The sequence below is a fragment of the Rana temporaria genome, chromosome 4 (genome assembly GCF_905171775.1).
Source record: "Rana temporaria chromosome 4, aRanTem1.1, whole genome shotgun sequence".
Lineage (NCBI taxonomy): Eukaryota > Metazoa > Chordata > Amphibia > Anura > Ranidae > Rana > Rana temporaria.
Window position 1 is genome coordinate 443,906,587 of NC_053492.1, and position 26,092 is coordinate 443,932,678.

The following is a 26,092-nucleotide window of genomic DNA, read 5'->3' on the forward strand; positions in this document are numbered from 1 at the left end:
AGAGAGTAGCAGGTCTTGAGAAGAACAAAGAGAACAATTAGATTGGTATTTAGAAACTAGGTCATTGATGTAGCTGGGGGCAGAGTTGTGGATGGCTTTGTAGGTAATTGTTAGTAGTTTGAATTTAATTTGTTGGGTGAGCGGAAGCCAGTGGAGGGATTGACAGAGGGGAGTAGCAGAGACAGAGCAGTTGATAAGGTGGATGAGTCTGGCAGCAGCATTATGGACTGAAGGGGGGTTAGAGTATGCCGAGGTAAGCCAATGAGGAGGGAGTTGCAATAATAGAGGCAAGAGATGACCAGGGAGTGAATTAAGAGTTTTGTGGTGTCATTGGTTAGAAATGGGCGTATTTTGGAGATGTTGCGGAGGTTGAGGCGGCAAGATTTGGACAGTGATTGAACGTGAGGCCTAAAGGACAGTTCAGAGTCCAGGACTACTCCTAGGACCTTGACATGTGGGGATGGGCTGATAGTTCTGGCATTAATTTTGACAGAGAGATCAGGGGAAAAGGCACATGGGGGAGGGGAAATGATAAGTTCCGTTTTGGGTAGATTGAGTTTGAGGAAGTGGTCTGACATCCAAACTGATATATCTGATAGTAAATTAGTGATACGTGAGGTGAACGAAGGAGTGAGTTGAGGGGTAGAGAAATAGATTTGAGTGTCATCAGCATAAAGGTGGTATTGGAAGCCGTGGGAGGCTATCAGCTGACCCAGGAAGGAGGTGTAGATAGAAAATAGGAGAGGTCCAAGAACAGAACCTTGGGGGACCCCAACAGAGAATGGAAGAGGAGAGGAGGAAGTAGAGTTGTAAGTAATGCTGAAGGTGCGGTTGGATAAGTAGGTAGAGAACCAGCGAAGAGTACAGTCACGGAGACCAAAGGTGTGGAGTTTTTTGAGGAGGAGTGGGTGGTCAACCGTATCGAAGGCGGCAGAGCGGTCATGGAGTAGGAGCACAGAATAGTGTCCTTTAGTTTTGGCCGTTCGTATATCGTTTGTTCGTTTTAGGAGAGCAGTTTAATATCTTAGCCAATCAGCTTATCTCTTTTGTGCTGAGTCACATTGGACAGTGTAAAGCCTCGTACACACGATCGGACTTCAAACAAACTTTTCCGTGGATTTTTGTCTGAAGGCAGTTGGTCGGACATTTGAAACCAAAAAAGTTTGTCCGATGGAGCGTACACACGGTCGTATTTTTTGGGAAAACGCTCATTTTGAAGTTTGTTGGGAAAAAGTCCGACCATGTGTACGGGGCTTTATCTTTAATATGGATTAGCCGCGTGTTGAAAATGAAACTAAAATACTAGATTGCGAATGACCGCGCTGCGATGTATTTACGAAAGTACAAAATTACGAATTCATTAAACGAAAATTATTATCTAACAAAATTACGAATTTCGAATCAACGAAAATAAATTAGACAGAATTAGGAATCATTTAGTATAAACGAAAATAAAACTGTTACGAAAATACGAACGGGTCCGAATAGGAAAACTTGCGTCTTACGAAATACGAACGGGTCCAAATAGGAAAACTTGCGTCTTACGAAATTACGAATCTTTACGAACCTACAGAACGAGACGAAACGAAACAAAAAAAAAGAAATTTTTTGTTGTGCACGTGTCTAGTCTTTAGGCCGTCATGGGATTCCCTATCCAACTTGCCCATATCTTCCCATATCTTCCCTCGTGTCCTCTATTGCAATATGCCTTTCTGTATAATGGTAGATTACTATTTACCAGATTTTTTCAGTGGATCAATGAGGGGGCCTCAGCCTTTTTCCAGTCCAGCACGATTGTTTTCTTTGCGTAGAAAAGCAATAAACCTACCTGTGTTCTTTTTACTGTTGAAACAATGTATTTTCCTATCAATCTTAATAGGCATAGAGTCGCCTTCTGATCTACTGAGACTTTTGTTGTTGTTGCAATTACTCTCAGTACCTCCTTCCAAAATATCGCTATCTTTGGACAAGTCCAAAATATATGTATAAAATTCCCCGGAGTGCCTACACATCTCCAACAATATATCGTTTTACAAAAATAAATACTGTATTTATTGGCGTATAACACTCATTTTTTTACCCTGAAAATAGAGGGTAAACTGTGCCTGCGTGTTATACACAGGGGGTTGTGGAATGTTTTTTTTCCTGAAACTTCCCTCTTAAAGTTAGGGTGCTTTTTATACCCCTGTGCGTGTTATACGGCGATAAATACGGTAGATTTATTTAATGTTACAAAATGAATAAAAATATATGGGATAAAACAAGAGAAAATCGAGCTCTCATTTGTATAAACACAGATATATAAAGTATGTATACATTCTCTATTACTGCTGAGTCAAATACAGTCAGCGTTTCGCTGTCGCTTCTTCAGGACCTATTTTCATTGACAGCAGGCAAAGGGATTCTTCATGGGAAAGAAAAGAGTATCAGAACTTCATTAAACGGATGACAGATGCAGACAAATCATATATAGTAACGTACGCCCCATAGGTGGTATAGGGACAGTGTATATGAGGTGCCACTCCCATGTGCGGCATGCTGTACGTTACCCAGGCACAATCAGATGAGCGCGCCACTGTCCCCATACCACCTATGGGGCTTACATTACTATATATGATTTGTCTGCATCTGTAATCCATTTTATGAAGTTCTGATACTCTTTCTTACCCATGCAGAATCCCTTTGCCTGCAGTCAATGGAAATTGGTCCTGAAGAAGCAACAGCGAAACGTTGACCTTATTTGACTCGGCAGTAATAGGGAATATATACATACTTTATATATCTGTGGTGGTTATACAAAAGGGAAATCGATTTTCTCTGGTTTTATCCTTTATATTTTTATTCCTTTTGTAACACTAAATAAACCTACTGTATTTATCGGCGTATACCGCGCACTTTTTTGCCCTGAAAATCAGGGCAAAATCGTGGGTGCGCGGTATACGCCGATACCCGCTTTCCCGTGCCGAGTTTTGAATACTGCGCCGACATATACCGAGCGCAGTACACTCGGGTATAGTCGGCCAGTCTCGGCTCTCGCTCACGTCCTCGGCACGGGAAACGAGCGGGGAGGATGCGAGGACGCCGCAGAAGGACGCCGGACCCGACGAAGAGGACACCCGAAGCCCGCAGACGGACCCCGGACCCGACGAAGAGGACACCCGAAGCCCGCAGACGGACCCCGGACCCGACGAAAAGGACACCCGAAACCGCAGAAGGATGCCGGACCCGACGAAGAGGACACCCGAAGCCGCAGAGGGACGCCAGACCCGACGAGGCCGCCGATGGACGCCGCGCAAGACACCAAAACTGTAAGTACAAAAAAAACTTTTTTTCCACAGGATTCGGGGCCACTTTAGGGGTGCGCGGTATACGTGGGAGCGCGTTATACCGAGATAAATACAGTATTTAATTTTGTAAAATGATATAGAGTTCCTTTCTGGTACTGGTAAAGTCCGCTCAAATGTCCAACAGTTTTTATTGGATGTGATACCCCCTTAGCTATCTTTGTTTAAACATACTAGACTAGACTGTCAGTCCGAGGTTGACCTCCCTTCCTTAGTAAGGGTTAGTCTTTACTTTGAGAGCAAAGGTCAGGCTTTTGACACTACGATTAGACAAACCATGAAATGGTATCAACAGTTCATGCTCCCCTGCTCCATGAATGAGCAGGATGAAAAGGTATATGTAACTGGCTAATTGTGTCACTGGAAAGCCTTTTGTAAGGCTTATACGTGGCAAATGACAACATATAGTCACAGTCCTGTATAGGGATTGTGTGGGCAAAATATAAGAACACTTCTTCAAAAGGTCATTAAGAAATACAATGCAAGACAATGAAAGAGTTTTGAAAAGAAATGAAGTGTAGAGAAGTAGGGAGGGAAATCGAATAGAAAGGGTCAGAAAGGGAGTTTCTGGGAAAGGGGTATTACTTGGGTCGGGAAATGGAATCACACCACCTTGTACCTTTTTGTAGATCAACCAAAAGGCTAATTATAATTATGTGTGTTAGAAGGCCAACAGGAAGCAGTCAAAGTGCAAAGAAATACTTTGCTATTGAATACTAATAAGTCTTTTAAAGTTGGTCATAGACATATAGGGGTTTATTTACTAAAGACAAATAGACTGTGTACTTTGCAAAATACATTGGGCCAGATTCACATATAATTACGTTGCTCCTGGGCAGCGTAACGTATGTGATTTACGTTACACCGCTGCAGGTTTACAGCGTAAGTGCCTGATTCTCAGAACACTTACCTGTAAACTTGCGGCGGTGTATCGTAAATGCGCTCGGCGTTCCCGCGCCGAGCGTACTGCACATGCTCCGTCGGGTAATTTACATTTGCATTGCGCTAAATGACGTCTCACCGACGTCATTTGCTTAGACGTTAACGTAAATGACGTCCAGCGCCATTCACTGACGTCTTACGCAAACGACGTTGAATTTTAAATTTCGACGCGGGAACGACGGCCATACTTAACATGGCTTAGGACAACTAGGGCTCAGCCCTAATTTTACGTGGCGTAACTCGACGGAAACGACGTAAAGTTAGATCGACGGGCCGTTCGGACGTTCGGGGATCGCCGTAAATCTTCATTTGCATATTCTATGCCGGCCGCAATGGCCTCGCCACCTAGCGGCCGGCCTAGAATTGCATCCTTAAGATCCGACAGTGTAATTCAATTACACCTGTCGGATCTTAGGGCTAGCTATGCGTAACTGATTCTATGAATCAGTCGCATAGTTAGGACGGGCGGATCACAGAGATACGACGGCGTATCAGGAGATACGCTGTCGTATCTCTTTTGTGAATCTGGCCCATTGTTCCAGGGCTTAGGAAGTTAGCAAATGCTCTGCTGACTTCCATCATCCGATCATATGCAAGCCGAAAATTCTGTTTTTTTTCCCCCTTGCAAATGATTAGGTATTCTTTGCAAAGCGAAACGTTACCCCATTTATTGAGCTCTGGAGCAATTGCACTTTGCAAAGTGCACTTTATAATTGCCTTTAGTAAATCAACCCCAGAGACTTAACATAGTAACCTTGCAGTCCAGTAGACTTGAAGACCAACTCTGGAAACAATAACCATGCCCAGGGCCGGCCATCAGGAATTTTGGGGCCCCTTACACAGCTTCAGGCATGGGCCCCCTGGAACAGAGAACCGGGGGGGGGGGGTGCTACCGTCTCGAATTGAAAAAATTGAGAAGGGGGGGCAGCAGTGAATTGAGAAGCGGGGGGTGCTGCCGCAAATTGAGGTCAGGGGGCTTTGGGTGCTGACGAACAAAAACAAAGAGGGGGGTTGCCCTGGGGAAAGAAATAAAAAAATTATAAAAAATAAAAAAGGGGGGGTAGCCACCCGGGCCCCTAGGGACCTCTGGGCCCTTTTTTTAAAAAATTTAAAAAAGCCATACGGAGCCCTGGCGTTTTTTTTTTTTTTTAATAAATAAAAAAAGGGGGGTTGCCATCCGGTGCCCTGGGGACCTCCGGACCCCTTACAAAAAAAAGGGGGTTGCCATCCAGGCCCCTGGGGACTTCCTGGCCCCTTACAGGTGTACTGCCTGTACCCCCCTGATGGCGGCCCTGACCATAACAGAGTTAAAGCAGTTACATTTAGTATCGTATTGGAGTTGTATGTGAAGTTGAACAATCCCAAGAACTTCTGACGAGGTTCTATTGCTGTTTCCCCCAACGTGGAGAACTCACTCCCTGTTTTTCCACCAGGACAAGAAATGAGGTGAAGCCTCTACAACAGGGACAAAAAATGCAATGAAAATCTCAACAATATCCTAACCCTTCTCTACCTCAAACAAGATGAAAAAAATTAAAATAAATGGCTGGAGTTTGGCTTTATGGTCCATGGTGTGGTATCTTGATTCCCAAAATATTGTTGGATAAAAATTGTTTTTACCGTTAAACTCAGAGTTTCCATTGTCTGCCATCCAATACATTGCAGTATATTTATGCTGGGGTGGGAATTGGAGTTAAAATTAGATGCAATATCCGGGAATTTTATTTGCGTACAGCTTGTTTGCATTAGAAAGATTTACCATGAATTGAATACATATGTTTAAGATAAAACTGGAAACTGGGAGACAGAAGCTGACCTCATAGGCTATATCTAATATAGTTCTCCAGAGGAATTCTATCCCATAATGCCTTTGTGTATACTAGTAAAGTTTTTTTTTTTTTTTTAGTTCTAAGGCCTAAATATTGTTCTTGTCATGTTTAGAAAACTGCAATAATATATTTTTTTAACCATATAGCGACCGCCGTAAATGTTGTTTAAGAGCCACGTCGCACGACTGCGCAATTGTCAGTTAAAGCGACGCAGTGCCGGAAGCTGAAATTTCACCTGGGCAGGAGGGGGGTATATGTGCCCAGTAAGCAAGTGGTTAAGCAACGTTTTGGAGGATTCTTTTTGAGGATTTGATCTTTGGCAATATCTGCTTTGCATGACTTCCTGGTAATTCAGGGGTCCACGATAGTACCTAGAGAGACCTTTGGTGGAGGGATTGTCACTTTTTGTGAATCTTCAGCACTGCACTCTTCATCTTTATGGACTTTTTTCACGTGCTACATGCTTAATTTATATTTCATTATTATTCAAAATTTCTTTTGAATATCGAATTTGCATTATTTAATATTTAATTTAATTTTATTTATGGTTCAATTTGCGCTGCACTTTTTTCCTGAAAAAAGTTTGTTTGAACTCTTTACAAATTTATTAAAAATCAAAAACAAAAAAATCCCATGTACCGTATTTATCGACGTATAACACACACCCTAACTTTAAGAGCAGGCCCGTCGGAACAGGAGAGGCAATGCAAGCAATTGCTTGGGGCCCCGAGCTGGAAGGGGGCCCCCAACGCGGGCGCTATGGGGCCTGCAGCCGAGTGGGGCCCGGTAAAGGATGAATAGGATCCGCAGAGTGCTCCGGAGCCTCGGCCTAGGAAAGTCCCCGGCTTCGGCCTAGCTGTTTGTTGCCATACGCCCGTTCTGAAGCCGGCCGAGCTCAGAGAAACGTGTTTCCGGCACACGCGCAGTAACGCGATGTCGCCACTGGCGCCATTTTTAAATAGATCACAGGGGCTGGAGGGGACGTGCCCGGACTGCAGCAAGATGTCGGCAGGGGTGGTCATGGACGGGCCGGATGAAAAGTGGGGACACCTGGCGGCGATAGTCCTGGCCCGGGGAGGCAGCAAGGGGATCCCGCTGAAGACCATCCGGACACTGGCTGTGGGAAGCCGCTTATCGCCTGGGTACTGCGGGACGCCATAGACTCCTGACAGCTTGACAGGTCAGTGACACGCCCCCTTTTGCAACAAGCCTCCTCTGCAGATTTAAAGGGGAGGTTCACCCTAAAAAACACTTTCTCTTATTAAATTTGCCTCCCACATTACAATACGATTATGCCTATTATTTTTTTTTTGATGCTGTACATACCTTGATACAGCATATTCACCCGTGGCTTCCGGGTTGCGAGTCCCGCGGGAGTGGGCGTTCCTAACATGCTGGTGATTGACGTTTTGACAAAAAACGAGCTCCCCCCGTCGCGTAAGCCGTATCACGATTGGCGAAAGGAGCCGAACGGCGAGTCGGCGCTATACTGCGCCTGCGCATCGCCGTTCCGCTCCTTTCGGCAATCGTGACGCGGCTTACGCGACGGGGGAGCTTGTTTTTTGTCAAAACGTCAATCACCAGCATGTTAGGAACGCCCACTCCCGCGGGACTCCCCACGGGTGAATATGCTGTATCAAGGTATGTACAGCATCAAAAAAAAACTAATAGGCATAATCGTATTGTAATGTGGGGGGCAAATGTAATAAGAGAAAGTCGTTTTTAGGGTGAACCTCCCCTTTAATCATTAGGAACATTCTTCTGGTGCATGCTGGAAGATATGAATTATAAATAAATAATGTTTATTTAGTGTTCCCCTGCAAAGTCTAAACGCACATAAACGAATCGGTTCTGAATCCTAAGAATTAAGACAAATACCAAATGGTGAAAATCGGCATGTATACTATCTATAGAATTGCACTATCCTTTTAAAGGGTTTCTATTTTGTAAGGAACCGTTTTTCGTCTGAATTCATTGGTTGACCTACACCATATGCAGCCCTCTTTTATATGTCATGCTATGCTGGGGCACTAGTGATTCATCTTGCCCCACCATCACCCCTTCCATCCACCCGGCTGTTGGTTTTCTGCTTGCTGTGGTTCTGCGCTGTGCGTGCGGGGGGGGGGGGGGCCTCCATGTCCATTTTGCTTGGGGCCCCCTAATTCCTTCAAACGGCCCTGTTTAAGAGGAAAGTTTCAGGAAAAAAACTATCCACAGCCCCCTGCGTATAACACGCAGGCACAGTTTACCCTCTATTTTCAAGGTAAAAAAGTGAGTGTTATACGCCAATAAATACAGTATATGAGTATTCACAGCCTTTGCCATGACACTCAAAATTGAGCTCAGGTGCATCCTGTTTCCCCTGATCATCTCTGAGATGTTTCTTCAACTTCATTGGAGTCCACCTGTGGTAAATTCAGTTGATTGGACATGCAGTACACTATAATCTTACAGATTCTATTACTGTATGACATAATTTCACCTCCCTTTTGTCCCTAATGTCCAGTGCCCTGCATGCAGATATTATATATACTGTTCTTTCTGTCTGGAAACTTCATGACAACCAAAAAGTGTCCCTTTATGTCAAAGTCGTTTTAGAACAGCTAGAAAACAGTGATAGTAAATTAGAACACTTGCAAAATTGAGCGATAGCGAATTGTAGGGGAATACATTTTATTACTATAGTTGTAGCGCCCCCTTACTTTCAGTATGGGCACTACGCTAAAGTTAGTGGGGAATGGGAGAGTTATTTTGCTCCCATTCGTAATTTGATAAATTTGGGCTGCTGTCATTCCTGAACTGTCCTGTAGGTCAGTCTGCGCTCCAGGGGTGACGTTTACACCTCTGGGCGACAGGTGGCGCTAGAGGGGTTCTGGCAGAGCCACTTTTCCTCAGCAGCCAACTAGAGGAGTTTTCCCTCGCGGAGCATGCTGGGGAAGGGTATATCTGTGGCAGATGCCATCTTTATGAGTCCTTCGTGGGTTCCAGGTTCCAGGTGCGGCACCCACCTTTAGGGTGTGCGCATCCAACGGACCCCGGTGATGGCCTACCAGGCCGGGGTCGCATTCTACGCGGAGTTCCATGTTCCTGAGAGGGGCCCCAGTGACTTGCTGGGTCCCCAGTTCTATTAAGGGGATCCCAGGCTGGGTGCCGTTCGATTGGGGGGTCGGCTTGAGGAGAACCCGGAGGCAGGTTGTCCAACAGGGCTTGAACGAACCATCGGGGATCTGGTGACCGGAATGCTGACAGGTACAGTACACTGGTGACCTATGCTAAAATCTACTGGGAGGATTCGCTCAATTCGTCCATTTAGCTCACTCAAATTAATAGGCCTGTGGCAGAGGCCCTAGAGCCGGGTCTGTGAGAGAGATCTGTTCCTCCCAGCAATCTAAAGTGACACTTCGGCTGCCAGGCTTGTGGCAGGAGTCTGTCCGGGGGCACTTCACCCACTCTGGCTAGAGTGGCGATGAACTGAAATTGATACTACTGAGAGCAGGATTGCTCGGTTCATATCCAGGCCTGATACTGCAAAGTTCTCTCTCTTGCTTCATCAACCTTTTCTCCCCATTTGATGTTGATGTTGACCGTGTTGGCCTGGAAATAAAGCATTGGAAAATCTTTATTCATTGTCTGGACATTCGCTCACTACTCTATTCTTCAACTGCACCCCTAGACAACACTAAGGTAACTTAATATGCCGATCCCAACAACAAACCAGCGGCTCCTGCGGGGGTAGCGAATAGCGATACATAGTATTCTTTTTTTAGAATTATTTATACAGTAAAACCTTGGTTTGAGAGTAACTTGGTTTGAGAGCGTTTTGCAAGACAAGCAAAATGTTTTAATATATTTTGACTTGATATACATATATGTAAGTGAATGTTTTGTGCTGAATGTAGATATGCAAACTTTGTCTTAACATGGAGCACTGTACTCATAGGATGTTATGTGTTCCCTATAGCTGGGTCTCCTTTCCCCTCCTGTGGATGGGCCTGTGGTCTCTGCATGCAGCATCAGTCAGTTTAAGGCTCTACACCACCTTTCCATCGTGTGGAGATATGCATGTTTAATTCTATGTGTTTTTAATAAATCACCTGGTTTTGTAATGTATCATGTATTTATGATATATTTTTTTTTAATAAATTATTAAAAATATCTGTTATCCTATTCTATATATAGCACCGCTACAGTCCCACTGTTGCCCATATCTTTTCATCCATTATTATTCGGGATTAGGTGCGTCTTTATGTATTTTTGTAATCTAAGCTAACTGGACCATACCCACTTTTTCCAATTGATATACAAGCAATGCCTTGATATACAAGTAGTGTCATGTCACAACTGAGTATAAAAAAGAAGAGAGGAGCCTCCAAGTGTAGCAATATGGTTACATTTAATGAAGGTACATTTAGCAACTTATTGCTACACTTAGAGGTGCCTCTCTTCTCTTTTATACCCTGTTAAAAAATGCTTTGATATACAAGTGCTTTGGATTACAAGCATGTTTCTGGAACGAATTATGCTCGCAATCCAAGTTTTTACTGTAGTTATTTATTATATTATAATTTATGATTTAGTGTTTTAAACTTTATCATGCCCGGGATATCTACTAGACTCATGTTTGGACAGAGTTAAGTGCGTTATGAATAAGAATTACAGGCCTACAATTTAAAAAGCCAAATTTCTATGAAAAACAATTGTGCCGCTTTGAGTCGCAAAAATCTGACATAATCATACCGTCAGGGAGGTTAATAGTGTTTTTATGAGTTACAGATTGTTAAAAAATATTTTACTCCAATAGCAGAACATTTATAAAACTTCCCAAATTTCCTGCTTGGTATTTCTATTTGCAATTTTTAAAGTCAAAGCCCCAAGCTCCCATAGTCACAATACCTAATAAGCGAGGCTAACAGGCCCCTCGTCTTTCCTATTTTGGTAGAAGCCGGATCTCACAATCCTTTTTATTTCCCTCAATTGATTCCAACTAATTGAGCCAAAATCATTTGTGCTGTAATTACTGAGCAATCAGAGAGACGATAATGCAGTTTGGGACAAATATGTAGTGCAGACTTCCATTTGGTCTAATGATGATTAAATACACCATACATTCATTCAGCATGTAAGTATGTGGGAATCTTTTATAGATATGCCTGGAATGTCTCTCAATCTTTTTAGCTGAAAGAACAATATAAAGCGTGTAGCAATAAAAATAATCTAAGTGTGTGGGTTGCACAATTTTTGTATTTTTTTTTCGAAGTGTGTGTCAAGTTGTCTCTCAAGCATCCACACCCTATCTCTTTCACACAGGCATCCATCCATGTGTACAAGATGTAATGTGTTCACATTTTTTTTTTCTTATTCTTTACATTGTGCTTTGTGTCTTTGAAGAGCCTGCTTCTGCACGGAAATCTCTTGGCTTCCTGCCGAAACATCTTGGGGATCAGCATCAATGTCATTTTATTAATATACAGTCTGTGGCTTCGGGACAACAGTTGAGTCACAATAACAAAGAACAGTCGGGGTGACCCTTTGCCCTTTGCTAGGGATGGTTAACCCTTCCTCTACATCAATGAACAGGCTTGCTCTAAAAAGACTCTTTATGACATTCTAGTTTCTGTTTAGATTCTAGAGATTAAAGTGAAACTTTAAAAAAACTGCAGAAAGCCAATCTTGGGGTGGGATAGGTGGAAATACTGAAAATCAGTAACTATGGAAATCAGTTGCAAGAATTTATGAATAGGTGGTAAAGTGAATTTATTCTTTGCCCATGCAGGGCAATTCAACAGGCTTATTTTAATGCACCCCATCATCATATTCTTGACTACCGTATATACTGGAGTATAAGCCGACCCGAATATAAGCCGAGGCACCTAATTTTACCACAAAAAAAATTAGAAAACGTATTGACTTGAGTATATGCCTAGGGTGTCCATCTGCATGCCTCACTGTGTCCATGACTCACTGTGCCCATGCCTCACTGTGTCCACGACTAGACTGACGCTTAAAATAGGAGTCTATGGAAGGGGTGCCCGGCTTTGAAAAATTGGTGCTCCCTAGACAACAAAGTTTGCACATTTTTAGAGGAGAAATGAGGCTACATGTGTGCCAAGTTCCGGGTCTAGGGGACCTACGACTGGCTGGTACCGGGTCCCCAAAGTCACTGGAGAAATTACCATTTAACATGGGAGTCTATAGAAAGGGTGCCCGGGTTTGAAAAATCGGTGCTCCCCGGCCGTAGGTCCCCCGGACAACAAACTTTGCACACTTGTAGAGGAAGAGTGGGGCTACATGTGTGCCAAGTTTGTACCGGGTCCCCAAAGTCCGGGAGATCACGCACAAAAAGGTGACTCAAGTATAAGCTGAGGGGGGCATTTTCAGCACAAAAAAATTTGCTGAAAAACTCGTCTTATACTTGAGTATATATGGTAATTTCATTTTTCCCCTGCCGCTTCATTAAGCTGCCAGGAGGAAAATAAGAAAGACAGAAAGTCCTGTGGAGATTCCCTCTAGTCAATGCTTGCACAGGGTTGAAAACTGTCTCCACACCCCCATGTGACAGCATTGGGCAAATCTCCAAGCCCCAGCACTATGACATGATATAGGGTCTGGGATTAAAATTACCATTTCAGTCTTTGCAGAAGACACCAAACTACGCAGTGGAATAACATCTTTACAGGACGTCTCCAATTTACAAGCCAACCTCAATGCTCTGTCTAATTGGGCGACTATGTGGCAGATGAGGTTTAATGTTGATAAATGTAAAGTTATGCACTTGGAGGCTAAGAAATTGCATGCATCATACATACTAGGGGGATTACAACTGAGGTGGCGGATCAATAGTGGAGAAGGATCTGGGGGTTTTGGTAGATCATAAGCTCAATAATAGCATGCAATGCCATGCTACGGTTTCCAAAGCAAGCAAAATCCTTTCTTGTATTAAAGTGAATGTAAACTGCACCTTGTACAGTATAGGATTTGATGTCATCTGTGCCCAGTCTTGTCACAAGGAGTTAATCCAGGTCTGAGCAGTCCTCTAATCTTTTTCCAGTGAGTTAAAAACTGACACACAGAGAAATAAGAGTCAGTTTTTCCCTCTTGCTGTGACTGACAGGTGATTTACATATCTCATGCAGGAGCCTGAGAGAGACATTCTGTGTACTTCAGATCCCCTCCTCCTTTCTTATCCAGCTCTCCCAGGATTGGCTGCTCCACACCTCAGCATGATTGGGCATGCTGAAGTCATGTGGTGACTTTTCTGTGTTTTGACTGGATGTTAGTGATCATAGCAGATGTTCAGTGTAAGAAATACACAGGAGAAAATGTATGTTGACAAGGGGAGTGTAGAGGTGGGCGGGGAGTCTAGTAACATCACAAAACCACCCACTGAGCTCTGGACAACAGACCCACCCACAGAATCTGCAGTTTTTCAGGTTTCATAACAGACAGAGGGGAGACATTTCACAGGTAAGGATACATGCACGAGGCCTGTATATATTTATAGATTACCACTATGGCAGTAGTTTAGAAAGGATGAGAGTGGCTTTACATCCACTTTAAGAGAGAAATGGACGCCAGAGAGAAATATATAATTTTGCCCCTGTACAAAAAGTGCAGCGAAAGTGCAGAGGAGGGCAACCAAACTGATAAGAGGCATGGAGGAGCTCAGCTCTGAGGAAAGATTAGAGGAATTTATTCTCTCTTGAGAAGAGGAGAATAAGGGGGGATCTGATCAACATGTACAAATATATAAGTGGTCCATATAGTGAACTTGGTGTTGAGTTATTTACTTTACGGATGCTGCATGAATCTATTAGCTAGATTCACAAAGAGTTAAGCCGTAGAGACGCCGTCGTAACTCTGAATCTAAGCCGTCGTACATTTAAGTGTATTCTCAAATTGAGATACACTTAAATGTAGCTAAGATACTACTGACTGCGCCGTCGTCACTTAGCTGTCTAGTTCTGCCGGCCGCTAGGGGCGTGAACGCTGATTTACACCTAGAATACGTAAATCGGCGAGATACGCCTATTCACGAACGTACGCTTGCCCATCGCATGCGCCATTCGTTAAAAACATCAATCACGTCGGGTCACGAATCATTAAAATAAAACACGCCCCCTATTCCACATTTGAATAAGGCGCGCTTAGGCCGGCCCATTTACGCTACGCCGCCGTAACTTAGGAGGCAAGTGCTTTGTGAATACAGCACTTGCCTCTCTGACTTACAGCGGCGTAGCGTAAATACGATACGCTACGCCGGCTAAAACATACGCCGCCCTACGTGAATCCAGCAGTATGTATTGTTTTCAGTGGTGGTGCAGGAGCGAGAGGGGGCGACACTCCTGCGCCCTCTATGGACGCACCGCCACTGCTTAAGCTTCTTGTGCCCAAGAGCAAGTGCCCAAGAGTAGGGTGACTGTACAGTATGTAAAGCACTGGGTAAATTGGAGGCACTATATAAATACCTATAATAAATAAATGTGTCTTTTAAAAGGGAGGGTATGAATGCCTTGTCCTGAATTAATAAATGCAGGTCTATTTTAACTTAACAAAAGATAACATTCCCTCACTAACGTGACTAGCCTAAAATAAATTGTGAACAGAAATGAACAAACTTTGAAAAATCACGACAGAAATGGTAACCTGCCTGCCTTCAAAAAGACATAAACCTCCCCAATGTCTACAAAAACCTTTTGGAATGCTGCGGAAGAGCCCATTGCCCTTTATTATCATCAATGGAATTTTGTTTGGTGGGTGGCGGATGCTGTAGAATACATTGGTTGGATTGACCATGGTAGTGGACCTGCACCTCGCTATCTATAAGCATTGGAAATTCCAATCCGAGTGCTTTTTTGTCAGGCTGGCATTATTGGTAACCCGTATCGTTTTAATTAATTATGATTTTTTCATACCACTGTTGTACATTTTAAAAGAAACCATGAACATCTACTCTGAATAAATTCATGCTACGTGGGAACGGTAATTACAACACTCTTGGCAGCCTTACAATATTTTCAGAGATAGCAGTGCGAAGAAAATATTTGAAATGGTTTAAATTTTTTTTTTTTCATTTTTTTTTTATGATTATTTGTCAAGATAAGCAAAGCACTTTGGTAACATGTATAGCATTTCATTAATCTATTGCATTGTCATTTTCAGACATTTGAAAAATGTAGTGTAAGTATGAAAGAGTATGTGAAAGAAGTATGAATTGCCTTTGGCAGTTGTCTTAATGTACATTGTCTTGTCATAATCTGGTTCTGGAGCCACTTGGTAATCTCCAAACCTGTGCATGGTCCACAATATTCTGGCAACTTCTGTAAAGCGCTGCGTAAATTGACGGCGCTATTATATAAGTACCTGAAATAAAGAAATAAAATGATTAAAAAAATATATATTCTGGCAACTTCTGAGAGGCATGACATTGTACAGTTGGTGTCCCTGAACTATGAGGTAGTGCTGGACTTATTAGTTCATCAGTAACAAAAGTAAAAGAAATAAGTAAAAAATCCATGCTCGGTTATATAGCACAAAAAAAAAAAACAGCAGCCACTTATTAAAGGGGTTGTAAAGGTACCATTTTGTTTACCCCTAAATAGCTTCCTTTACCTAGGCAAACCTTTTGGTGTATGCCTCTTACTGGATTTGTAGGACCATTAAAGGGGTTGTTACAGGTTTAATTTTTTATTTATTTTTTAAATAACAAACTTACCATACTTACCTCTACTGTGCAATTAGTTTTGCACATAGTGGCCCTGATCCTGGTCTTCTGGGGTCCCTCGGCGGCTGTCTTGTCTCCTCCCCGCAAGAGCTAACCCCCCTCTGGGAAGTGCTCTCCCAAGGGGGTTAGCTTGCGAGCACGCTCCCCTGTGATACAGTCGGCGGCCGCTGAATGTATCACTCGGCCCCGCCCCTCAGCACGCTGTGTCATTGATTTGATTTACAGCAGCGGGAGACAATGGCTGTGCTGCTATCAATCATTCAATGAAGAGCCCACAAGAGCTGGGGAAACGCTACATGGGATCGTGCCCATGGAGATTTGGGGCTCAGGTAAGTAAAACGGGGACTCGGGGGGGGGGGGGGGGGCGAAGAGTGCAAGGTGTTTTTTCACCTTAATGCATAGGATGCATTAAGGTGAAAAAACACAAAGCTTTACAACCCCTTTAATTATAATGATCATAAACGCCCAAGATAAAACATAAACAGCTGATCATCCAGTGGAGAGTGGTGGTCAATTGGACTGAAGGTGTAGAATTAGGTGTGTCACAGCCTAGTGCATGCGGGCAATCTACTATCGGTACACCGATGGCTGATTGTACCAGGCAAATTTCCCTGCCCCAGCTGCTGCAGCGCCAAAATAAATTCTCTCCCAGCCATCCACATGCCCAGCGGTTGAATGCTAGCTTAGCTAAATTGCTAGCACTTCAACTGCTGCCTTTTCAGTTGGTAGATTCTGCCCCCTTCCGTGAGTTTGTGGAATGTTAAGGTGAAAAAACACAAAGCTTTACAACCCCTTTAATTATAATGATCATAAACGCCCAAGATAAAACATAAACAGCTGATCATCCAGTGGAGAGTGGTGGTCAATTGGTAACGGATCCAATAAGTGACTCAAAAAATTGCCATAATGAAGCCCATAGAGTAATTATCAAACTTTTATTAAAAGTAGTAAAAAGTACCTTGAGTGCAGTGTATATACAGTATCTCACAAAAGTAAGTGTAGCGCCTGGCTACTTCCATAGCCGGTGCTGCTGTAAATTTAGAGGGTGGTCAGAGAGTTAGTTGTCTCTGACCGTGTTTATTTAACCAAATTTAAGGCCTCTGCTCCAGCTTTGGCTGTACTGTGTGTGTACACTGTCGTTGTCTGGGGAGTTGGTCCCACCCGAGACCGACAGGTGGTAGCAGTAAGATCAGGGTAGTGTGGATATTTCTCTTGGGCAGCCAATCATAGCTACGCATATGCAGGGCGCTGCTGTGTCTCAGCGTTTTTCCAAAAGTTCTTTGGTGTGGGCCTTTTTTGAGACGAGTGCATCAGATCGCACCCCTGCTATTTGCAAAATATGTCTCAAGCGTATCTCGGGTGGCCAAAACATCACCCGCTTGGGCACCACATGCTTGACCAGACATATGTCGACCTGCCATGCAGTTCGTTGGCAAGCGTACCTCAAAGACCCACACGAAAGAACAAAGCGGACCTCCCCTTGCCCCTCATCAGCTGGGATCTCCAACCCCACTATACCCTCAGTCCTCTCTGAAGTCTGCACTGATAGGACTGAAGGTGTAGAATTAGGTGTGTCACAGCCTAGTGCATGCGGGCAATCTACTATCGGTACACCGATGGCAGATTGTACCAGGCAAATTACCCTGCCCCAGCTGCTGCAGCGCCAAAATAAATTCTCTCCCAGCCATCCACATGCCCAGCGGTTGAATGCTAGCTTAGCTAAATTGCTAGCACTTCAACTGCTGCCTTTTCAGTTGGTAGATTCTGCCCCCTTCCGTGAGTTTGTGGAATGTGCGGTACCTCAGTGGCAAGTTCCCAAACGCCACTTTTTCTCACGGAAGGCGATTCCAGCTCTCTACTGCCATGTGGAAGGCAATGTCCATGCCTTGCTGGACAGGGCGGTCAGTGGTTAGGTGCATATTACCGCTGACTCATGGTCCAGCAGGCATGGACAGGGACGTTACCTATCTTTCACGGCGCATTGGGTGACTCTGCTGGAGTTTTGAGAATGTCATTTCTGTTTCAAGAAATGAGCCAAAACAATGGAGAAAAACTGTAACACTGAAGAAATGACACTTTGCTACAATGTAAAGTAGTGAGTGTACAGCTTGTATAACAGTGTAAATGTCCTGTCCCTACTGCTGATCTACATGTTAGTAAAAGACACAAAAGTGACAATGGGGTTGACAGGAGGAACCAACGAGTGCTGCAGGGGACACTGGATATTGACACACCCGGACGTTTCAGTTTCTCAGCAGACCCTAAGGAAAGATTCTGTACAGGAGGCAGAAGAAGCACACATTCTCTTTCTTTTTTTTCTCAGGTATTTTGATTGTTGAGTTTTTCCTTACGTGACAGGGTTGGTTTAAAGTTTTGTAAGTAGAGCCTAATGTGTAATAGATCACTCACTAAACGTCTTATACTTAGGGAGTAATTCAATCTCCCATACAGTAAAGTCTGCCTGTTGGTGCAATGGAAGGTCATATTTTCAAAAAATGCAAAGCAGCAAATAATCTACCTTGAAACAGATCCAGAAAATCTTTTAACATGACTGCGTACATTTCTCAGCTCACGTAATAAATAGTTGTCTGTTATTTCTATAGCTGCATCCTGTGTGAGAGGAAATGAAGTGAGGATAAGCAAATCCCTCTTATATCAAACATTCTGGATTTCACAAGCGCTGTGTCCAATCTTTCCTAACAAAATAGACCTTTCACCCGCCACTTCCATTGGCTGATCCTTCATTACAAGGGTCCTGAAAGTCTACATTGTTGTATTACTTTGCTAAAAAGTTCACGTAATCCTGGACAAGATTAAAGAACGACTCCGAATCATAGAATCATAGAGGAGGATATGGAAAAAAGGCAGCCAATGGCAGTCTGGTAGTTAGGGAGATTTTGGACCCATCAGCTGCTCCAGGATCCTGCTGAGGCCCGTGAGCTGCAGACACCTGGACACAGCCAAGGATCCTGCTGAGGCCCATGAGCTGCAGACACCTGGACACAGCCAAGATGAATGCACACCATCAAAATGTTAGGAAGAAGTTTAAAAGAAACCACATATCATGCAGTTGCAGCTATGTCCCTAATACATTATAATAAGGATATTGTCATGTACCTGAAGGGAGACTGAAATGACAAAGTTGGCCTCTCTTACCTCCAACCCAGGCCTCGCTGAGATTGAAACAGAGGGGGCCGAGGCATAGGAGGAACATGAGTGCCTGTAAGTGTGGGCCCAGGAACTTGCCACAGGAGATGCGATTCCCAGAAGATCAGGAGCAGTAGCCATTAGTGTTGCTCACGAATATTCGCATTGCGAATATTCGACTCGAATATAGCATATTCGAGAAATCGCGCTATATTTCGAATTTCGCGGTGAATATTCGCAATTCCGAATATTCGCATTTTTTCAATTTGATTTTTAAAACAGATCACATCCTATCGACGTCTAAAAGCATTGCTGGTATGATTAGAGACCCTGGGCCGAGTAGCTAAGCTGAGGCGATCCTTTTATGTTGCCAAATTGAAAAAAAAAAAATTGCGATTTTTCGCTATTGCGAATGCGAAAATGATTGCGAATTTTCGATAACTGTGGTAGGAGAACTCTGATTGTCTCTGATGCAAAAGGGGGGGGCTTTGTGTATGTGTATGTTATGAATATTTGTATGTTTGATATTATTATTTTTTGTAAGAAGGAAAAAATTGCGCATACCTTAAAAAAGGGGAGAATACAGCAGCAACTCAAAAATGTTATACAACATAAATTAATACAAGACAGAAAATGGAGTCGCTCTACAAGAATAAAAAATATGTCTAGTGACAAGACATGTGGGCAAATTATAAAATAAGCAAGCGCAAATAACTTGTGAAATACACAGTGAAACAAATATATAAAGAAATATAGTCCCAATAATAGAAAAATAATCTTTCATAAAAATGTCTGATATGTGAAGTGAAAAAAAGTCCAAAGCATGCAGCATGAACGTGTTCAATCTTCAAGGTGTTTGATTGACAAATGGCTGTGACAGATGGATAGAGTAAAGAATCACCACCAATGCAAAACACTTTTTATTTTGTATTGTAAAATATCACGAATATTCTGAGCCAATCAGAGTGCTCCTTCCGCATTTGCCGAATATTCGCAATTATTTTGTATTGTAAAATATCAAGAATATTCTGAGCCAATCAGAGTGCTCCTTCTGCATTTGCCGAATATTCGCAATTATTTTGTATTGTAAAATATCACGAATATTCTGAGCCAATCAGAGTGCTCCTACAGCATTTGTCGAAATTGCGCAATAAATATCGCATTCGCATGTTGCGATATTTCGATAAAATATCACGAATATTCTGAGCCAATCAGAGCGCTCCTCCAGCATTTCTCGAAATTGCGCAATAAATATCGCATTCGCATGTTGCGATATTTCGATAAAATATCACGAATATTCTGAGCCAATCAGAGTGCTCCTACCGCAGTTATCAAAAAATCGCAATTATTTTCGCATTCGCAATAGCGAAAAATCGCAATCATTTACTTTCGATAAAATATCACGAATATTCGAATTTAGCGAATATATCTCGAATATTCGAATATATATTCGAGATATATCGCGAAATCGAATATGGCATATTCTGCTCAACACTAGTAGCCATGCACCATAGTTCAGCTGAGGTTAAGGGAGCACTCTACTTGTACTGCTGGACTGGGACGTATGGCAGGGTTGAGCTTCCGGAAGGCTTGCAGCAGGAACTCACAGCAGGTTTCAGGACTGTGACTGCAGACAGCTGGGCAGGAACTCAGATGAGCCAGTAAGCCAGGGTCATCAACATGCGGGCAGCGAGGTACAGAATCAGGAATAGAGCCAAAGTTAGGAACGAGCCGGGTCAGGAGGAAGAGCAAGATAACCGAATCCAAAATCAGGTCAGGAGTAAGCTGGGTGAGCAACCAGGGAAACACATCGGAAGTACACAGTACTCAGGGAACAGCTGAAGACCAGTCAGCATTAAAGCACAGACAGAGTCCTCCTTAAATAGTCCGTCTGGCGCCAAGATACCTCTTGCGCATGCCCGTCCACTCAATCCCACGCACCCTTCTGAGAAGATACACATGCACATATCTATTAGACAAACATCTTCCAGAAATTCCCTGACAGCCATAAAATGATAGGTTTCTCGTAGAAAGTTATAGGCGATGCTAGTATCTGCACATTGTCTGTGATTCCCTGGACTAAACACTAATATCACCCTATTTCCATGTTCTCTTTCAGAAGAAGGAATAAATTACCAGGTGAAAATTCTATTTTAGCCATAATAGCACTTCCTAAGGTGAGGACTTCTAGCTATCACCCCCACCACCAGATAACAAAAAATCTACAGATCTTTAGTTCTATCAGTAAGCATTGTGGTAGCAGGATTAGAAGCTAGGGTCACGAAGATGCAAAGACAGGAGAGGAACCTGCCTTGTGTTGTTGCTGTTGGGGGATGCGGCACAGTTTGGGCCACAGACCCACCTGTTCCAGCATACTACCATGGCTCCCCCAAGTGTAATCTACCAAGTGGATCCCGCTCTGTGTATGAGAAGCACTGACAACGATTCCTATATGAATGAAGCTTGCAAACACTGTTTACAGATTCTATTCACAAATAAATTGTAACAAAATTTAGGGTCGTTTTTCAGCTTTTTAAGAGTTCCACCCAAAAATGGAACTTCCGCTTTTCGGAATCCCCCCCCCCCCCCTCCGGTGCCACATTTGTCTAATCCAGGTATTTGCTCTTACTTCCAGGCATAGATAACCACAGTATCCACAGATATCTACGACATGTCCGGCGCCTTATTCGTCCCCTCTGCTTTCTTCTGGAAGACACACAGGTCCCAAAAGACAGTAGACATGTGCATTCGTCCGAATGCATTTTTGTCCGAATTTCAGGTATTTTCGTTATCGTTTTAACAAACGATAATGAAAGCACAGAGAGTGAAAACCGAAAGATCCGACATAAACAAATGCTTTATTTTCGTTTTTCGTTGCGGTCGAATGTGCCTAACCTTATTAGTCCAATATTATTCTACATAAAGTGAAAAGATTTGACATAGAGAAAAAAGATTTGACATAGAGACATAAAGAAGAGTCGACATAGAGAGAAAAGATTCGACATAGAGAGAAAAGATTCGACATAGAGAGAAAAGATTCGACATAGAGAGACATGATTCGACCAAGTAGCTAAAAACATATGATTGCAGCAAGCGGACATTTCTGGTGAAATGCTCGGCCCATAGGCTATAGAAGAATTCTAATGTTGGTTGACGAGTAATAATAATTAATAAATATAATTATTATTAGTCATACAATATTAGGATTCTTCTATAGCTTGTAGGCGGAACATTCGACCGGAAATGTACGATTGCGGCATCGTACAGTTTTGTTGCTCCGTCAAATCTTTTTTTTTTTTTAAGATTCTTCTAATCTTCTTTTTTTTTTCTTTTTTTTTTAATTACGTTGAATCTTCTTAGAACATTCGACAGACACCATAAGCCTTCAATGACAGATTCGACCTTAATTAATTAGGATTTTGGGACAAATGCATTTTTTTTTACGAAAAAAAAATAAATAAAAAGTAAAGAGTAACTAAATAAAAAAAAATTTCGGACTAAAACGAAATTCCGAAATGAAATATTTCAGCGTGCACATGTCTAAAAGACAGCAGGGACCAGCAGGATCGCGCAGGGCGACTTATGCATGTGCAGTAGGGAACCCGTCTGTGAAGCTGCAAGGCTTCACTTTCTGATTCCCTTACCGAAGATGGCGGCACCTCCACCTGGGAGCCGAGAGACAGATCAACTTCAGGTGCCGACATCGCGGTCACCCTGGAAAGGTAAGTGTCCATATTTTAAAAGTCAGCAACTGCAGTATTTGTAGCTGCTGACTTAAAAAATAAATTTGGAGGAACTCTGCTTTAAAGTATATATAAAGGCAAAATCTTTATTTTTCGTTTTGGATAGAGTAAAAGAGCACCTGTTTGGCGTTTGTTGCTGTCTGTTCCCCCATTAGGTCCTGTTGACCTTTTTCACAGTGAAAGAAAATCCAAAATTGTAGGTTGTCTGAAGAACAGGATTAGAGGGGGGAATCCTTCATTGGGAGCACTAGTTATGGTATTAACCAGGGTCTTCCCTCACTTTGGAGGGCTTTTCTTGCATTTCCTGTTTAGACTATGGGAGAGGAATTGAATTGAAATGTCCCCAATGGGAGCAGCGTGGACCTCTTGTTTGTTATATCGGAGCCTTCTGTGGATGTTGGACAGCATGCATGTTGGTAGAGTAACTCTTCCTCTATAGCAGTGATGTTTTGGAACTACGTTTCCCATGTAGCTCCAAAACATCTGGGGTGCCAAGGTTCTCCATCACTGCTGTGTAGTAACTCTTCTTCTTTTTCATTGCAGGTATATAATGGATTCAAAGGAGAAGCAATGTGCCATCATTGAGTTCTTGATGAAGGAAGGAAGCAGACTGTCTGACAGCCACAGAAAGCTACAGAACTCAATGATGGAATGTTTCTTTTGCATGGAATCCATTGTTTACCTAAAATAAAAAAAGAAGAGTAATTTCTTCAGCTGCTACAGAACTCAATGATGGCATGTTTCTTTTGCATGGAATCCATTATTTACCTACAATAAAAAAGAAGAGTTCCTATACAGGAAGAGTCAGGCCTCGTACACACGACCGAGTTTCTCGGCAAAAACCAGCAAGAAACTTGCTGGGAGATATTTTTTTGCAGAGGAAACCGGTCGTGTGTACATTTTCTTTGAGGAAACTGTCAAGAAACTCGACAAGCCAAAAAGAGAGCAAGTTCTCTATTTCCTTGACGGGAATGGAGAAAATTGGCTTGTCAAGTTTCTCGACAGCCTAACAAGAAACTCGACGAGGAAAACGATGTGTTTCGCCCGTCGAGTTCCTCGGTCGTGTGTACGAGGCTTTACTCTACCAACATGTGAAATTTGAATGACCTATGTAATGTAATTTAATAAAAAAAAAAAAGTTATGCCTATTTTTGCATTTCTTTTAGTACAGCCCTCATAATAATTGCTTGAAAACAGTTTTTACATTTTAGACTCCATGTCCCAAGTGAATCATGGTTCTCATTTTTCGGTACAGTCAAGCATCTTGCAGACACAAGCACTGCCCCATCAACTTGTTGATTCCTATGTGAAAAATCTGTGGGAAGAAGTCCTTAAGGAGCTGTAAAATGACGAAGAGCCTCACTTATTAATCTGTGATGAAAAACATGCTTGTGTTGACGCAGTGGAAAAATAAGATAGTCTTTTTTTCTGTTCAATAGTTGGCTCGCAAAGGAAAAGAAGCTGAGTGCTTGCATTCTGGATAAAGATTTTTCAGCCTCCAAGTCTGCCAGCTCCTACAAAGATGGAGTTATGTAATGTTCTTCTATCAGGAATCTGAGCTCAGAAAAAAAAAAAGAAGCTTCATGAAAGCTCATGCTGTTCATGGCGGAGTAATTGTTCAAATAATGAAAGGGCCTGTATCAGCTCAATTCAGCTGTCACACTTCTTTTGACACAGCTACAATATATTCTGTTTTTTATGACATTTCCTGCCCATACTTGTTAGAACGGCTTGTTAGAGTTTGTGAGGACTGAAAAGTTGGAAGGCAATTTTTTTTTCATAAATGCTTGGTCTTATGTTCATTCTCAGCGAGGCGTCTTGCATCAGGGAGTGCAAGACATAATATGCCGAATGCAAATATGTCATTCACTTTGAGGTTTGGATCTTTGTGAATGAACTTTGTAAACCATAAATTATTCAGTCCTATGTGGTTTAAACGCATATCTGGAACACTAGATAAAGGGCATGGGGGTAAAGTCAGTTTGAGATACGATCCTCTTTTTAAATTGTTCCTCTATTCAGTTACTTTAAACATAGTTACATAGTTGGTAAAGTTTGAATAAAGACGCCGGTCCATTCAATTTGACCTGAGTGTGTGTGTGACTACAATTTTCAATATCAGAAACACGTCTAAAACTACTTCCACTCTGGGCCTTTTTGTTCACATGTAACAATCAGTACTTTTTGCTAAAAAAAATTACTTAGAACCCCCAAACATTATATTTTTTTTAACTAAAGAGAATAATTAGCACAATTTTACGTTACATGATATTTGCGTAATTTGTTGGGAAGAAATACACTTTTTTTGAATTTTAATGCAAAAAAACTAAACATCCATGTAACAGAAATTGGCATGTGACAGGTCCTCTTAATGGAGAGATCTGGTATCTATAAGACCCCAAATCCCTCCTGCACTTAAAAGCATTCAAAACACCAAGATCTGTGTTTTTGAATGCTTTCGATTTTCAAAAAATGGCGCAATGTTTTCTGAGTTAACCGGAAGTGAAGTCATGTTATCGCTCAAAGGTTACTATTATGAACAGCCGATCAAAGCCGATCCTGGCTTTGCTTGGCTGTCCGACAAGCTGGCGGATGTGCGGGCTGGTGGCTCGGGTCACCTGGTGGGATGGGAGAGCCAGAGAGAGCAGCAGAAAGCAGGGGACGAGGGGGAACATCCCCTTCTGCTGCTTGTAAAAGCAATCGAGTGGCTGGTGAGCCGCTCCGACTGCTATTGCATGAGAGCTGACTGCTGGTTCTAAAAAACAGTACCAGGGTGATGCCTGCAGCTGCATATGATCCCCATACAGGCCCGTTGTGACAAGGCAAGCAAACCAAGCAATTGCTTGGGGCCCCAGGCTGGCCTGGGGCCCCAAGCAGGGCCCTTGCCGCGCTTCCTATAAATGCTGCAGCCTCCTGAGCGCTCTGTAGAGAGCCACAGGCTCCCCCCTCCCTGTATTCTTCTTATTCCCCTCCCTATGTTCTTTTTACTCCCCCCATGTTCTTTTTACCCCCCCCCCCCTACCGTACCACGGTACAGGAGATTCAATATCCTGTTCCCGGCCGGACTGACAGGAAGTGCACACTGAGTGCTCACTTCCTGTCAGTCTGGCCGGGAACAGGAAACTGAATCTCCTGCCGCGTGGTACGGTGGGGGGTAAAAAGAACATGGGGGGAGTAAAAAAAAACATAGGGAGGGGGGAGTAAAAAGAACATAGGGAGGGGGGAGGGGAGTAAGAAGGACACAGGGAAGGGAGCTTAAACTCTATTGCTATGCTGTGGTTCCTGTAGGCTTTGCATGCGTGCGTGCGGGACGGGGCCTCCATGTCCATTTTGCTTGGGGCCCCCAAATTCCTTCAAACGGCCCTG